This window comes from Apteryx rowi, unplaced genomic scaffold (assembly GCF_003343035.1).
Source record: "Apteryx rowi isolate R43461 unplaced genomic scaffold, aptRow1 scaffold_55, whole genome shotgun sequence".
NCBI classification, from domain to species: domain Eukaryota; kingdom Metazoa; phylum Chordata; class Aves; order Apterygiformes; family Apterygidae; genus Apteryx; species Apteryx rowi.
The window spans coordinates 1,006,347-1,021,463 of NW_020450816.1; positions in this window are offsets into that span (position 1 = coordinate 1,006,347).

Consider the following 15,117-nt stretch of genomic DNA (forward strand, 5'->3'; position numbering starts at 1 on the left):
TCTTTGCTATGACTGGTGTAGACACCAGCACTGGGGAATGCAAGGAACATCCTGGTAAAGATCTCTTCCTTTCCCATGGTTCCCTTCATATAGATGACATGCTGGAAGATTAAAAAAGAATTAAAACCATGTACTTAGATGTATATTTAGATGTTATTCTAGGTAAAATGGTGCCTTGCTGTTGATTTTAGATGTCTAAAAACAAAGTCTGAAGTGCACGCAAATCTGGGGGGGAACATATTTAAAATGGCATTCTGCAGGTTGATGTTTCGGTGGATATCCAGTCTGCCCAAAGTCTTTGAGTAACTGCACTGCTTACAGAACACTTTTTTTTATTAGGGTTAATTTTTCTTGAAACTCCTTCCTGCCCACTGTACTCCTTCCATTTCTCCTCACCCTTGCATAATGGTTGTGTTTACTCTGATCTTTGCTGAAGAAAAAATATTTTCCTTTTCTAATTCAGTCCTTAGCCACTGTTTTCCCAACCTCAAGTTCTCAAGAAATATGATTTCTTAAAAAAAAAAAAAATCTAATTAAGCCATTTATCAAACTTTTCCAAGTGGGTAGAGTGACAAATTAGTCCTATCTTCCACCAACAATCTGATGGATGGGAAGATAAAGATGCAGAGGCTGTTATTTTAGCTGGAAGCTCTCTACTATATCAATTGTTTGGCCCCAAGCCAAAAGACCCTAAGAGATGACAAGAACTAATGATGGATCTGTGAAGTTTATGCAGCGTGAGGACTAACATCAAAGGAGTCTGCCCTTATTAGCAAAATCTTTATGCCTTCTGCCTGAAAAAATACTCAATTGTTTTTTAAAAAATTTTTATTTAATCATTTTACTCTTTAAGTAAAGGGAAAAAATGCAAACTATACATAAGTTTATACAATAGTATACTGCTGTTGAGTTCTTTTCTCTACAAATATTAAATGGATATTATGACATTACTTATAAGTCAACCATGAGAGTTTAAGACAGGTAGACTACAAGTAAGTTTTCCTTAGAAATGTCTTTAATTTATGTCATTCCTTCAGAAGAACTGGCTTCCTTGACAGGCTCTACGCCACATGCAATCTATACATATCAATATGGGAACAAGTGTGGAATCACAGTCAGAGGAAGTCAATCAACTGCAATAAAGGCAGGACCCCAAGACCATATTCCTGCCCCTGGGTCACAAGAAGTACCCCCATCGGCTGTACAGATCTGATTGCAGAAGTAGGACCAGAACGCTGAAAGTTTTCTCGGAGTCAAAAAGGGACCGGGAAATTACATGGAAGAAAAATTCATCAGGAGTTGGATCAAGGCCAAACCACCTCCGGCTCAGGAAGAGCCTAAGCCACGTAGCAACAGAGGCCACGGAAGAATCCCAGGGAAGCACCACTGTTTGCCTGCTTGCATTTACACCCTTCCAGAGCACTCGCTCTGGGCTGCTGGGGGGTGCAGGGATCTGGGCACAGGGATCACAGCTCTGACACTATTCTTATGCAACAGAATCTCCTTCAGCATTTGTAAATTAAATCTTTCTCCCTTCTCCCTGTGTTTTTAATCTACATCCATTTTTATATAGGTAATGCAAACCATATATGCAAGGTGGAATACAATTATCACTCTGCTAGAATGCAGGAAGAGGGAAGGCTAAAATGGCCAGGATGAATAAACACAGAAAGTTCAGATAGGATTTAGACGATAAAAGAAAAAGAAGGAAAAGACTTGTTTTGATACATTATTAGAAAAGTTTGACTTGAAAACAAGTCATTTCTGCAGATATTCCACATTACTGAAAATTCAAAGAAGTAAAATCTATATATTTTTCACTGGGAAATTACTCATAGAGCTTTTTTAATGTCTCATTTTTTTGTTACTTTTTTTTCTTGTGGAAATAGAACAGTATTCAATTTACTGGTAGAATAAGAAACTGCAGTATTGCTTTAAAAAAATCTAACTGCAGTAATTCTGTGTAGCTAACATTCATATACATGATCAGCTTAATCCATCTTTTCAACAGAACATTCTTATAGCAGGAATTTAAAACAATAATACAAAGAAGAGAGTAAAACATAAGAATAGAGTCAATGGAAAGCCATATTCAGAACATCCTAAAATAATTTACCTCTGTTCTGTATTCTAAATTTAATATTATATACAGAAAGTGAACTATGCAAAACTACGGTATGTAATCAATCTTGAACTTTTCTATGTTTCTCAGTGAAAAAGAACTGTATTTGCCCCTCTTCTATAGCTACCTATCCATCAAGCAGCTTACTCTAAAAGTGAAGAACGAGTGGCATTACCCTTGTGGAGCTATTTTTTCTTGTTATGCTTTCAAAGTGGGGCATGCCATTTAATCTTCTACATTAAGTTTTAGCTTGAGATATAAAGGCAATTTACATCATTGCTTTATCAGCTGTTCTGATGTTCACACTCTGGTGCTTTTTAGGGAATTAGTAAAGAAGTTGGGATACATGAGGTCCAACATAATCATGGAAAGAACAAAACAGAACTTTTTAATATTAAAATCTTATTTGGCATCTTTAAAATAAGGAATAAGAATTCTGGCTGAAAATATAACGTGAATCATGCAATGCCATAATAACCCAACTTCCTTCTTGCTCCTGGTGTGCTTGATATTCCTAAGTACCTAAAGTACTTTCTCAGCTGTTTATTATTAATAGGACTGCTTAGGAACTGAGTTATGGGTTCTTTGTATGCCATTCCCTTGTAACACTTTAGATAAAGCTGTAAATAAAGATAATGCAATGGATGAAGTTTTCTACTCGAAACTGTAATTTTCCAATAAAAATTTAGCACAAGTATTATGGCAACAGGCAATTAAATGTTCAAATGTCATTGCCTCTAACTTAGAAAGGGTATTCCTTGAACAAAGCAGCTAAAATGCTATTTGGCTGGAAAGTAAACATTATTCAGCAAATGATCAGTACTGAAATTGTCAAAGAAGCAAACTCTGCTTACTTATAATTAGCAACATGGTCTAGCTCCACTGGCATACTGTAAAATATGCCTGTACGGACTGTGTAATTTAAGATTATTTAGAAGACAGTTATTCATTGTATCAAGAGACAGGTAAAACAATTCATCTCTTGGTCACTTAATCAGCTCTGGCTCAGGTGGGCAGTGGCTACAACTTCTTCTTATTTAGCCCTTTTTCAGTAGACTAAACAAAGGGTTTTTCTTTCCTTTAAACATGGCTCTAATTACCAAATACAGCAAGTTCATTCAGAAATACAAAGATCAGGTTTTTCTAAGTCTCCTGAATTTCCCAAACTTTTTAGCAAGCAATATTGAGAAATTTTGTTCTATAACTTACACTTTATGACATGAGCCAATGAAATACTTTAACAAAGAGTTTCCTCTAAAATAAGTAATAGCTGGAAATGTACTATTCCCTGCACTTGTCTTTTATTTGCTAGATGATCTGTTTGCTTCACTTTCTTTTCATAGCTTCAGAAAATACAGCAAGTCCATAGATCTACATTTCCATCAGTGATGGCAGGCCCTCTTTGGAAGCACAGACTTGAGCACTTAACCCCAAGTTAAAATACAAATTAACTCATCTTTCATTTCTATTTTAAGTTAATATTTAATCAGTTAGGGCTGATGAGTCTAGGAGATTTTGCAGAAAATAACAAGTTTGATAATTCAAGACTAAAATAAATCAACCACCACTCTGCTATTAAAGCTGGATACAAAAGTGTATAGATTAGCCTCATATGAATTGGTGCTTTTTCATCATGTCTGTGAAATAGAAATGGAGATACCGTAAACAAATCAGAGTACAGAGATACTGCTCAGCTATGGTAATGAAAGTACAGATTTCAGCCACCAAAGGGATTTATTTTTCATTTGTTTTGATTTTTCTTTCTTCTAAATCATGTTAAAATTATGTGTCCTTTCAACTTTAGTTAATTTTAGTCTCTTGTGTTGGGGACAGCCTCTGCTAAATAGACAGGGACTGACTGCTGATTTTAAGAAGACATTCACAAGAGTATTAAGATAGAGATTTTGCTTGTTAAATGATACATGAGGAGAGCAACAATTTCAAAACTGCATGTCCTATTTTAGCTACTTTCACTATCATGAAAAGATAGGTCGACCTACTTGTATATAACAAAAATAGCCATGGATCTTTAAAACAAAATCAGTCTCATTGAGCTGAACAGAAATGGAGAAGTGAAATTGTTTCTTTTCTCCTTTTTTTTCTTTTTTCCAAATTAGGCACTGCTCATAGCATAACGTGGTTACGTGCAGGTTACAACCTGGCAGTAGGAGTAATAAAGCAGCCAGAATGTACTCATGGTAGGTTTTGTTCAGCAGAAACTGGGGATTATTGAAAATCTCAAAAGCTTGTTTTTGCAAAATATGGTTGAAATTCTAGGCCAAAGAACTTCCATGAGGATTCTGGTGAGCATCACTTGGTGGACTTGAGTAGAGGAATTGGACTGATAAATGACAGACAAAAAGAGGAGGATCAAGAATGCTCACAGGCAGGAAAAATCACTTATTGAAAAAGATGGAATGAGCTGGAACTGTTAAAACTAGACAAAACAGAGGGGCTACATGATAACAGTCTTAAAATACATGAAAATGACGAAGGGAGTTACATTTTCTTGATTACAGTGGACAAAATGAGAAATAAGGAGCTTAAATTGCAGTACAGAAGCTTTAGTTTAGTTACTGGGAAAAAGCATATTAAGGATAGGGAAGCACTGAGATATATTGCTTGGTGAAGAGTCTCTCCATTGGAAGCCCCTGAGCACCTGGGTATGCAGCCACCTGCCTGGGATGGGCTGCGTGCGCCAGGGCCGGATTCGGGGAGGGGGGGCAGTGCCCAGATGAGCTTTGGGGGCCCCTTTCACACCTGAGCAGAAAGGATATTCTGTGAAAGGAGAAACTTTCTGTAAGATTTTGGAAGTCTTCTATAACAGCATACAGGAACTATGTCTTAAGCTTAAAAGTTTTTTAGGATGGATCACAGAACAGAAAGCATAAATTTGTCACTAGAATTATGTTTTGGGGTTTTTTTCTAATATATATTGGTTTCATCCCTAAAAAACCCGTTTACTCTGCAAAAAAGTCTTAACTTAAAGCCTTCCACCAGATTGCAGAGATTTGGTCCTTGCTTTAATCAAAAAGTCATGTTTCAAATCACAATGGATCTAGCTGCTGTCAATCAATTCTATTCTAATATGCATAAACCCTTTTAAGTCTCTCTTTCATGTTAATCATTGGTAGAATTCTTTTATCAATCAGATTTATTATACCTAGTTTATTTTATACTCTTTGCTGTTATCCTAAGCACTAATATTAGCTATTTTGCATTCAAACTATATCTTCTGCACAAATTCCTGTATGCTACTAAGATACAGCTAGCTGTTATAATGCTCAACTGAAAGTATCAAAGCATTTACGCAGTGCAATAACCTCACTAGGTGGCAGTGGAGAGAGATACTACTTTATACAATTTTCCTTTTTAATAGGACAGAGAAACATGTCAATAAATAATGCAGCTTATTACTGTTTTCTGCGTTAACTCTTGATCACAAGATAGCAGTTTTTTCTACACAAAAGTCTGGGGGCTTCTGTCCAGTTAAATCTACGTGCAGTACTAGATACAGAGCTGCAGAAAGTAACAAACAACTATCTTTGAAATGTCTGTGTCGCATTTGCTCTTCCTTCTATATATGAATATATTTCACATTTGTATTGTAATAGTCACCAAAGCAATGAAAAAGTTGTTCCTTTGAAAGCTATGCCAACTTGTGTTTTCATCTGAATTCTATATAAATTATTATTTGTATTTGTTTTGCAGTTGAGTGGACCAATAAACTAGATGTAACCAAGAACCAGAAACAGAGTGCAGTAAACAAAGCTGTGACTGAGAGCATGCACATGCACGACCCAAGAATTCTCTAGTAAATGAATTGATTTTGAGAAAGAAAACTGAAATTCTTGAGAAATGAACACTGACACCTTTCTAGAAGCAGCTTGATGCAACATGACATCAAGGCCCAAACAATTTTCTCATAAACTCAACTATACCATGGTCTTTCCTGAAACTTAAAGTCAGTGATACGGTTCCCCAAAGAGATTTCCTTAAATAGAAATACTGCAAATAAATAGTTACATTTCAATATGTTTGTGGAACTGATTACATTTAGCAGAAACACAAAACAAAAGACCAATATGACAAAGCAGTGATGCGATATATGCTCTCTCCAGCCTCAGTTACAGGGAAGTCATTTTTTTCTATCTTGAGACATCAGACAACTTCATCCTGTATTCTCAGGGATGACACTGATACGCAAAGACATAGTTAGGTACTTTGGTAAGATGCCAAAATTCCTCTCAAATGGCCTAGATACTGACAAAATGCGCCTTTTAGTTTGTTTATTGCACTCATTCAGTTCTTCTGTATAAACTCTTAAATTAACCTTATGTGAGAAAAATCTCAATTGTAAAACAAAGATACCTGTTACACCTCATCCTTCCTCCCCCCCAAAACCTGCTCAAAATCATGGCACTATGGATTTGCACTGAAGCTGTGCAATCCTATTGTTCTTAATCTAGTAGCCTTAAAGTAAGTGGCAAATCAATATTGATTCATGTGGTCCTCACTGCAGTAACAGTCATCACGATGTTTTAATATGCTGCTAATATGAAGACTGTATCTGGACTTGTTCTGTCCACCCACATGTGAAATGAAGATCAACAGTGGAAAGAAATATTCATTTAGCTTATTTCTTCTATATAATCTATATCCGACTGAGTTTTGAACTAAGCTGGCCTTGCTGCTCAAAACTGTACAAATTTTTCCCAGTATACTTAGTCTGCATTTAATTTCTCTTCACAGTCGTTGGGTTTTGTACCACTCCAAAAAATTTAGCCACCTACTTTTTCGTGATGCTTAGAGGTAGAACTTGCATGATGGGGACATCAGTTAAGTCAGTGTCTCTTAGCACACTGCTCTGAACAAAATCTGCACAATATTCTGCTTGGAATAAAGACTGAAAATTGTTTTATTGCAGTTATGATAACTCATCATTACAATGAGATGCTATCTTCCCTATCAATTTCAAAATATAAATGTATACAATTCATTAAATGTTCTATTTGGTTGATTGGCACTTACAGAGCAATATCTAAATTAAATGGATAACTGGAAAAAGACAAAAGCAAGCTACTTATGTCCACCAGTACAGAGACAGCTCTTAACATGTTCTTCTACTCACAAATAACCCTCTGCTGAGTCCAGAATAGTTAACTGTGAGTAACTTGTTCAGATTTTTCAAGAGTTCAAGCACGTTTCTCTCTTTTCTAACAGAACATAGGAATTAAATTGTCCAGTGTCTATAGCTGACTTTTGACACAGTCTGATTAGCTTATTGATTAGGGCCATTAAGATTATAATCAATCGGCAACATAAAGTTCACTTTACTACTGTTTGTTTTCCTATAGTCCTAATACAACTGAAATGAAAGAAAATTGTATTTCTATACACCCTCTTTTTACACCACTTTTTGTTTACAACATATAGGTTTCTACAATTTAACTAATCCTTATTTTGATAGAAGTACAAATTCATTAATTATCATAGATAGTATTTATGTGGAAATAAAAGAGCAAGTAAAGACATTAAGACTAAATTGTGTATTCAGTCATGTTATTAGGACTTACTGTAAATATTTTTGGCTTGGTTCAGGTCGTCTCTGACATGGTCATGCAAAGCAGCTCCTTAGTATCTGTTACTCCACATTGCACAGTTTTTATAAACTGTATATTGTGAATCTCATAAAGCTAGGGATCTGCCTTTAAAGGTCAATGCATTAGAAATGTAACAACATGGCAAGAAGAGGTGGATGCATGATAATAGTTTTTTTCTCCTTCCTTGGCAGTGAAGTAGATGGAGGCAGGATTGGTGCAGGCTGCAGACAGCCCTGTGCTATAGCCGGCACAGCCACGAGAGCACAAAACACAACAGAAACCTTCCCCCTTTTCACAGCTGCAGTCAGTTAATTCTACCCAGTTGTGAGCAGAGAAGGAGCCATGATGCAGAGCTGAGGCTCAGTCTGCAGGCTGTAAATTATGTAATGGATTATACGTTTATCTTTGCGTTAACATGGATCAAATATTTGCAAATGATGTATTCATTACTTTGTTATATTAGAAATCAGCATATTCTTATGTCCCTTCTGTAGCCACTATTTAGCCAAAGATTCTAGTGATACCTTAAAACCTCTCAATTATCATGATTGATGTACAAGCTATTTTTACCACCTATCAGACTACCCAAAAGACTTCTGAACTTTAAAGCTCAAATTTAAAATGACTGTGCATTTTAACAGCAATTGTATTATGCTTTAACCTGGTTTGCAAACTTAAATAATAAAGATATTAAACTGAAGATAGGGTGCCAACTTACAAAATAAACTGAAGTCTTACAGTTGCATCAGTAAAGCCACGACTAAAGGGGATTATAACATAAAACCCTGATGGACACTTAGCTACAACATAAGCAGTAGAATAATTACGAAATATTTTATTATGAATGCAAAAAGAATTCTTAGAACTATATTTCATATCATAGCCTGTCACTCTTACTCAGATTTGTGTTTTCTAACTAGTGTTTAAAAAGAAATATTTGATTTAAAGTTAGAAATACATATAGCTTATTTAACATTTTAGCTACCCTATTCTTTCAAAAACAGTGAAAAGTTCCAGTGTTCTGTTGCTTGCTCTGGCCCGTAGATGTGAATTTCCAGCTTGTGTAATCACACTCTATTTGTGTTTACTACACAAAACAGTTGTAACAGTATGTGGGAATGAAAAGCCATCATTTTTGTGGAAATGAATAAACTGTATAAATCTTATTTCTGAATTGCTCTGGAAACTTGAAATTGTTACATAATTAAGAAACATATTCAGATGTCTTTCCAGTCTTTCATTTTCTGTCTTTGATGCTTTTGCCATTGGTTTTTCACAGAGTATTAGGAATTCCATATGGTTTCATTTATATTTCTAATGCAAGAGACCTAATTTGCCATCATGGGTAGTTTAGGTCTCAACTGTAGGTCACATTTAACTAGGGGACTTACAGAAAATGAAAAAGTTGTAGAACCTTTGTGGTTACCCCTGCTGAATAATTGCTGCAGTAGCTGAATTTTGCAGTACAGATGTTGGTAATTTGCCACTGAAAACCACCAGTATCAAGCTGTCAGAGTCAAGAAATGGCTTTAATTATTTCCTCCCTGGAGCAGTAATAGCCATTATTTGAATATTACCCAACCTGGGAATGTGTTTGTGCTGGTGATTTCTTAGCACATTTACAGAACGCTGCTCACCTGCACTTGCCAGACCTGGTAGTGTTGTAGATTTGCTTCCTAGTCAGTGGAAACAGAGAACAGAGTGATTGCTTCTGCAAGGGCTGTATCATCTGGAGACCACCTTCATGAACTTTTGTTATTTCCCCTGGCCACCAAAGACTAACATTGTTTTTCTGCTTCACTGAGTATTGAAAATAGAAAATAAATGAGAAAGAACATGAAAACTTGCTGGAAAACTGTACTAGGAAGGAAAGAGGGAGAGAGTACATTTGTTTAGTAAACTGTCCACCTTTGCTGCTAAGAATACCTTTTCACCTGCCATTAGAGCTAATCAGTAAAGAAGTCTATATATGCTTAATGGTCACACTGAGGTCCAGATTCTGCAGTAACTGTTTTATGCCAGGACCTTTTGGCCTCACCTTTGTAATGAAAACCAAGACAGCAATCACTTTGCTTGCTACCGCTGCTCTAATACACAACTATTCTTCTGCTGGAGGAGTCTCTAAGCTACAGCACACACAAATAGAAAATAGTGATAAATCAGCAGATGAAGTATAGAAGAGCTTGCAAAAACAGGAAAACTACTCAGATGAAGAGAGCAATAATCATTTTGGTCCGTATGAAACATCTGAAGTATTAACAGAATTTGAAATCAGAATAAGCTCTGAGGTTAAGCACTGCCAAATACAGTTTTAATTCTAAGTCAGATTATATCTATTAAAATTTGGGATATTCAAATAGTTTTTTAAAAATCTCAAATAACATCATTCCTTGCACAGTTGCTGAGAACATGAGGCAAGGCTGAGCAGGGGGGAGGGATTAATTTTATTCTGTATTCTGGGGTATGTCGCACAACACGGTTCAGAGCCATGCAAGCGTGTCCGGGCTAGACAGGACCCGCTACCCCAGGGGCTGAAAGCCACCCGGCTAGTGCAGTGCTCCAGTCCAAGACACCTCACAGAAAGGCAGAGCATGGTGCTACCTTGAGGTCCTGGTGATGCCTGGGGGAGGTCAGTGGGAGCCATTTCGGGAGTCTCCTCATTCCACCAAGTGTACTGCATGAACACTGCCCGGACTATCATACCTACAGAAGGCAATGGGCGTAAATAAAACCAGAGTCAAAACCACACAACTCAAAAAACATTTAAGAGCAGGTAGAAATATTTTCAACATTTTATACCTATCTTGACATTGTTCTCTGTGCTTCTTCAAATAGATCCAAAACCCAGAAAAATTAAATGCTGATGCTAATATGAACATTTCCACAGGAGCCTTTGACTGACTTTGGCTCATGCTTCAAACGCTCTTGGGCTAGGACTTTCTATTCATCATTCCCATGCTGTATCAGTTTGGGGAAACAACCTAACCTCTGCACCCCTAAGTTATCTTTTCTCTGAAGTGGGATAAGGTTTTTCTCCCACACTGTTTGCAGTGCTTTTTGACCCTCTGATAGAAGATATTAGAAAAGGCTGATACAAAATTTCAGTGTATTCTGTAGGAGTTTCTCTCCACTGATTTTGGTGGCCTTTGGATTAAATCCTAGAAGAGCAAAGAATCATTATTATTTTCATGTAATAGCAATGCACTTGGCCAGCAATAAACAGCTCTTCCTTTGAAGTGCACACTTCAGATATTTGTGCATATAGGGGCTAAGAGTGTTTCCGCACATGGATTAATTAATTAAATGCTGACTACAGCACAGGCTTCTGCCAGGAGCACAAGTGCAGCTTCACAAATACAACATTAATGATTCTCTGGGTGACTCAAGGAAGAAAGGTTGAAGGCTGGAGAAATCAAAAGATTGTCTATAAAAAAAGAAGGAACACTGAAAAAAACCAGCATCAAGAAATAAGTTGGGATCCTTTTGTTTTGAAATATTTGTCAGTCTAAAAGTCTTTAAGTCATTAAAAGCTCACCTCTAAGTTGTGCAACATGTTTGCTATTAATTTATCCAGTGTTTATAAGCACAACCAAGCAGGAGATCAAGAAATGTTTTAACCATAGCCAAGTTTTCCTTGAGTTTGTTTTTTTATTTCCCTTCTTTTTAATGTCAACAATAAAAATTAAATAACTAGGAAAAAAATAGAAACAAATTTTTTTAAAACACGTTATTCAGAAAAGAGAAAAGAAAATGTTTTTTTCTTTCCACCCCAGTGAAATAAAGACCCATAGATTCTAGTGGGCTTTTGATCATGCATTAAGATTTTCTTCCAAATAAGATTTTGCAGTGAATATTTCTATGAAGTAATCTACTGCTATTGTACCATAATAATGATAACGAACACTACATATCAGTATCATAGGCTATTTGACCATGACTGAAACAGACTGAAATACTTGTAGAGGTTTATAATCAATACCTATTAAAGTTTTACTTCCTCCACAATAATAAGAGTATAAATAATTATGAGTTATGGAATGCTCTCTGGTTTCTCTGCATGTGCAGGAATTGTTTCTGTTGCCAGAGGCATCTCTTGTGTGTGGCATATCTTAACCACAAAATTGATATCTATGTACAGAGTTTGGTGTCATCAACATTCAACTCACAGCTGAAACTATTTGGGAGTTTTGTTAAGAATGACAAGATTTGATGAATGGAGATTAATGATTAAAATATTTCAGCCTTTCTAAGTCTTCGCACAATGTGACAGCAAATAAGTCTTCAAAGAGATTTATTTTTGTTCCTAGCAGCTGGATATCTAGAGCCTGCCGGTCCTGAGGGAGTCCCAGAGACCTACTTGATGATGGGAGTGTTTCACAGCTGTAAGAGACTCGGATTGTTAAACAATGATTTGAGCTATAACATATTTTAGTGAAGAGATTCTTAAAACCCTGAGGTTTTCTAATTGCCAACAGCCTGCTTGCTTATCGCTGGAAACCTGCAAGCTCCTATATTGTAGCATGAGGTAGTGAAAGCCTGTCTTTAATATGTAATTTAATTATAAGGAAATTATTCCAGAAAGAGAAATCCATCCCCATTTTCTGCTTTCAGAGGTGCAGGTGGGCCAGGTGACTTGCTGATACGGGTAAGATGATACTGTTCCTGATGGAGTACCGCAAGGGTACCTTGTTTTGAACACCAGTTGAGAATACATGAATGTGAAGAAAACCTATGACATGAATAATGGATAAATGGGTGTGCACTGGTTTCCACAGAATAAAAATAAGCAAATGGCAGAGAAAATGTCCTCCAGTTCGTGAAGCCCTTCCGCAGGCTTGCATATAGCCGTTAGGTTTACTCTGTTGACAGTGGCAAGGCAAATTTCCCCTTGACCATCATGATGGTGCCAAAATTAGAGCTGCAAAATTAGACCCTCTAATACATGTTTAGAGAAGAAAACACCTGAAATAGGTTTCACCAGTGCTATATTCTATAAGGCATAAGGGCATTAATGATCTTTATGATCCTTTAGAGAAATATTCTTTATTACCACTTAGACGGGAAAACAGGTATGAAAAATAATTGGTTTGTGTACCTATACAGAATATTTACTTGCAAGGCAGCTATTCAATTACAAACATTTCCATTTTGAACTTGAAAGGCAGTGGGCAATGACAGAGAAGCATTCATGAAGTCATGATTACAGAAGTAGAGGTTTTATGAAGCACATTTTATAATCTGCATGCACATTTAAAAATCACTTTGAAACTCTCATCAAAAACTTAATTGCAGGCTCTGTAGTGATCTCTATTACTAAGCCTTGATTATTTTTGCAAAATATGTTACATTAACTTACATACGATGAAGTTGTAGATTTAAATAGCTTTAAAGTATTGTAATTAAAATTAAATAACCATAAACAAAATTAATGAATAACATTTTGTGGTTCATATCCCTAGTTTTTATGGATTATATTCACTTGCTGATTAGAATGCCAAAAGTAGTCATTTTCTGTCCTGCAGTCATAATTCTGAATGGCTGTACTTGTGGATATAATTCTACCCAAAACCAAAACGATGCAGGATCGAACTACATAAAGTTCCAGCAATGCAGTTACTGCCTTGAAATAAAAAAGTCTTACAGTGAACACTTTAGTGTTATAGAAGATAGATATGTTAATAACCGTACTTTAGGAGGCCAAAAAAACCCTTACTAAATCTTGCATCTTCCTAAAATTTATCTGTTAAAATATTTAAGACTGTTTTCCAAATTTCTCATTTAGCTTAGTTGTTCTATGGCAAGACATTATTAGGGGTATCATTTACATAGTTTGCATTAAGAATGTCATTTTGAAAATCTAATTTTGTCTTTATTTCAAGTAAGTAGTGACTACTAAGATTAGAATTAATCTGCTATATAAATAGCTATAACTTACTTGGGAAATTCTTTTTTTTAAAACCTCATATTGAATCACAGTATGATAAAATATAGTGCAACATTGTAGGGCAACAGGAAGCAGCATTTCATCAGCAACGATTTATCATTTTCACCCTGAAAGTGAAAGTGTCTCAGTGATCCACCTGTTTTTGGCTAGTAATTTCCAGTCAGCACCATGCCTTCCTGCCTCAGTGATATACAGCCTCTTGTCACAAACCAGTTGAAGTTCTATTTTGATTTTTTCCCCAGAAATATGGATTGGGTAGGATCTGTGACGTACTGTAAAAAGATTACTTTGTTTATATAATGTTGGTCAGGTTCCAGGCATCACTTTCTAAAGGCAGGAAAATCCAGTAATTTTGGATCCAAAAAATCCAATAATGCCAATTTTGAAAGCTATTAGTCTTCTGCCACAGTGAAAGAAATCAAACTATTAGCACTGTGAACATTCACAGGTGAATAGCAGCTTACTGTGAGAACGTGGCAAATCTTTTGCTCCCAAAGTGGATGAGATTAATGTGTAAGAATTACACAAGCAAAATAATCAAGTATAAAATAGTATTTCCTATGAAAAAGCGAGGTACTTAAAATGAAACCCGTACTTTGGAAATGCCACTGCTTATTTACATATAATGAATAAGTGGGATATTTCATCCATTTATCTTTTCTATAATAAAGAAATACTGTTAGGAGAAAAATTGCTAGTTTTACAGTCTTCCACTTCTCCCTGGACTCTGTTGAACAGAGTTTTGCTCTAGAAAAAAATCCAAAATTCCTCAGAAAAATCAGGAGGAAAACAGCCCTTAGAAAAACAGCCAGCTAGTATTCTGCACACTGGAAGAGGAGGCTCCATGTCTGAACTCATCAGTGGATGCTAAACTTTGTAAGCAAGCCACACTTACACATTTGTGCTATTTTGCACATTTCTCTCCCTTTATTCATAAGACATGCAGCAGTCGTGAGAGCAGAGATGAGAAAAGCAGAATGGTTTGTTTTCTGAGCCAGGTAGAAAGGAAGCAAAATCGGGACCAAAAAACCCCCCAGAATTACCAAGGCCATCCACGCAACTGTGGATGAAGCAGGCAGGGCACACCGCAGTCCCAGCTAGGGACTCCAGTGGCCACCTGCACTCACACGTCCTCACACAACCACGGGAATCGCAATCCTCCGCAAACAGAAATGATCCTGCTTAGGCAGGAGCAGAGCTGGGTCATCTTCTCATGAGAGCAGCAGCAGCTACTGCCCGTGCTACACCACTAGAAAGAAGGACCTCCTTTCTCCTTTTCAATATCAAGAGAGTAAAAACTAAAAGAAATTTCATCTATTATGGGACTGAGAAGTGGGGGAGTTGTGATTCACTGTGGGTTACCAGCTTCTGCACATTCCAGTAACTGCTGACTTTCAGGTGTTTTTTTCCTTAAGTGGTTAAGTAAAAATAGATGTATATTATGAGAG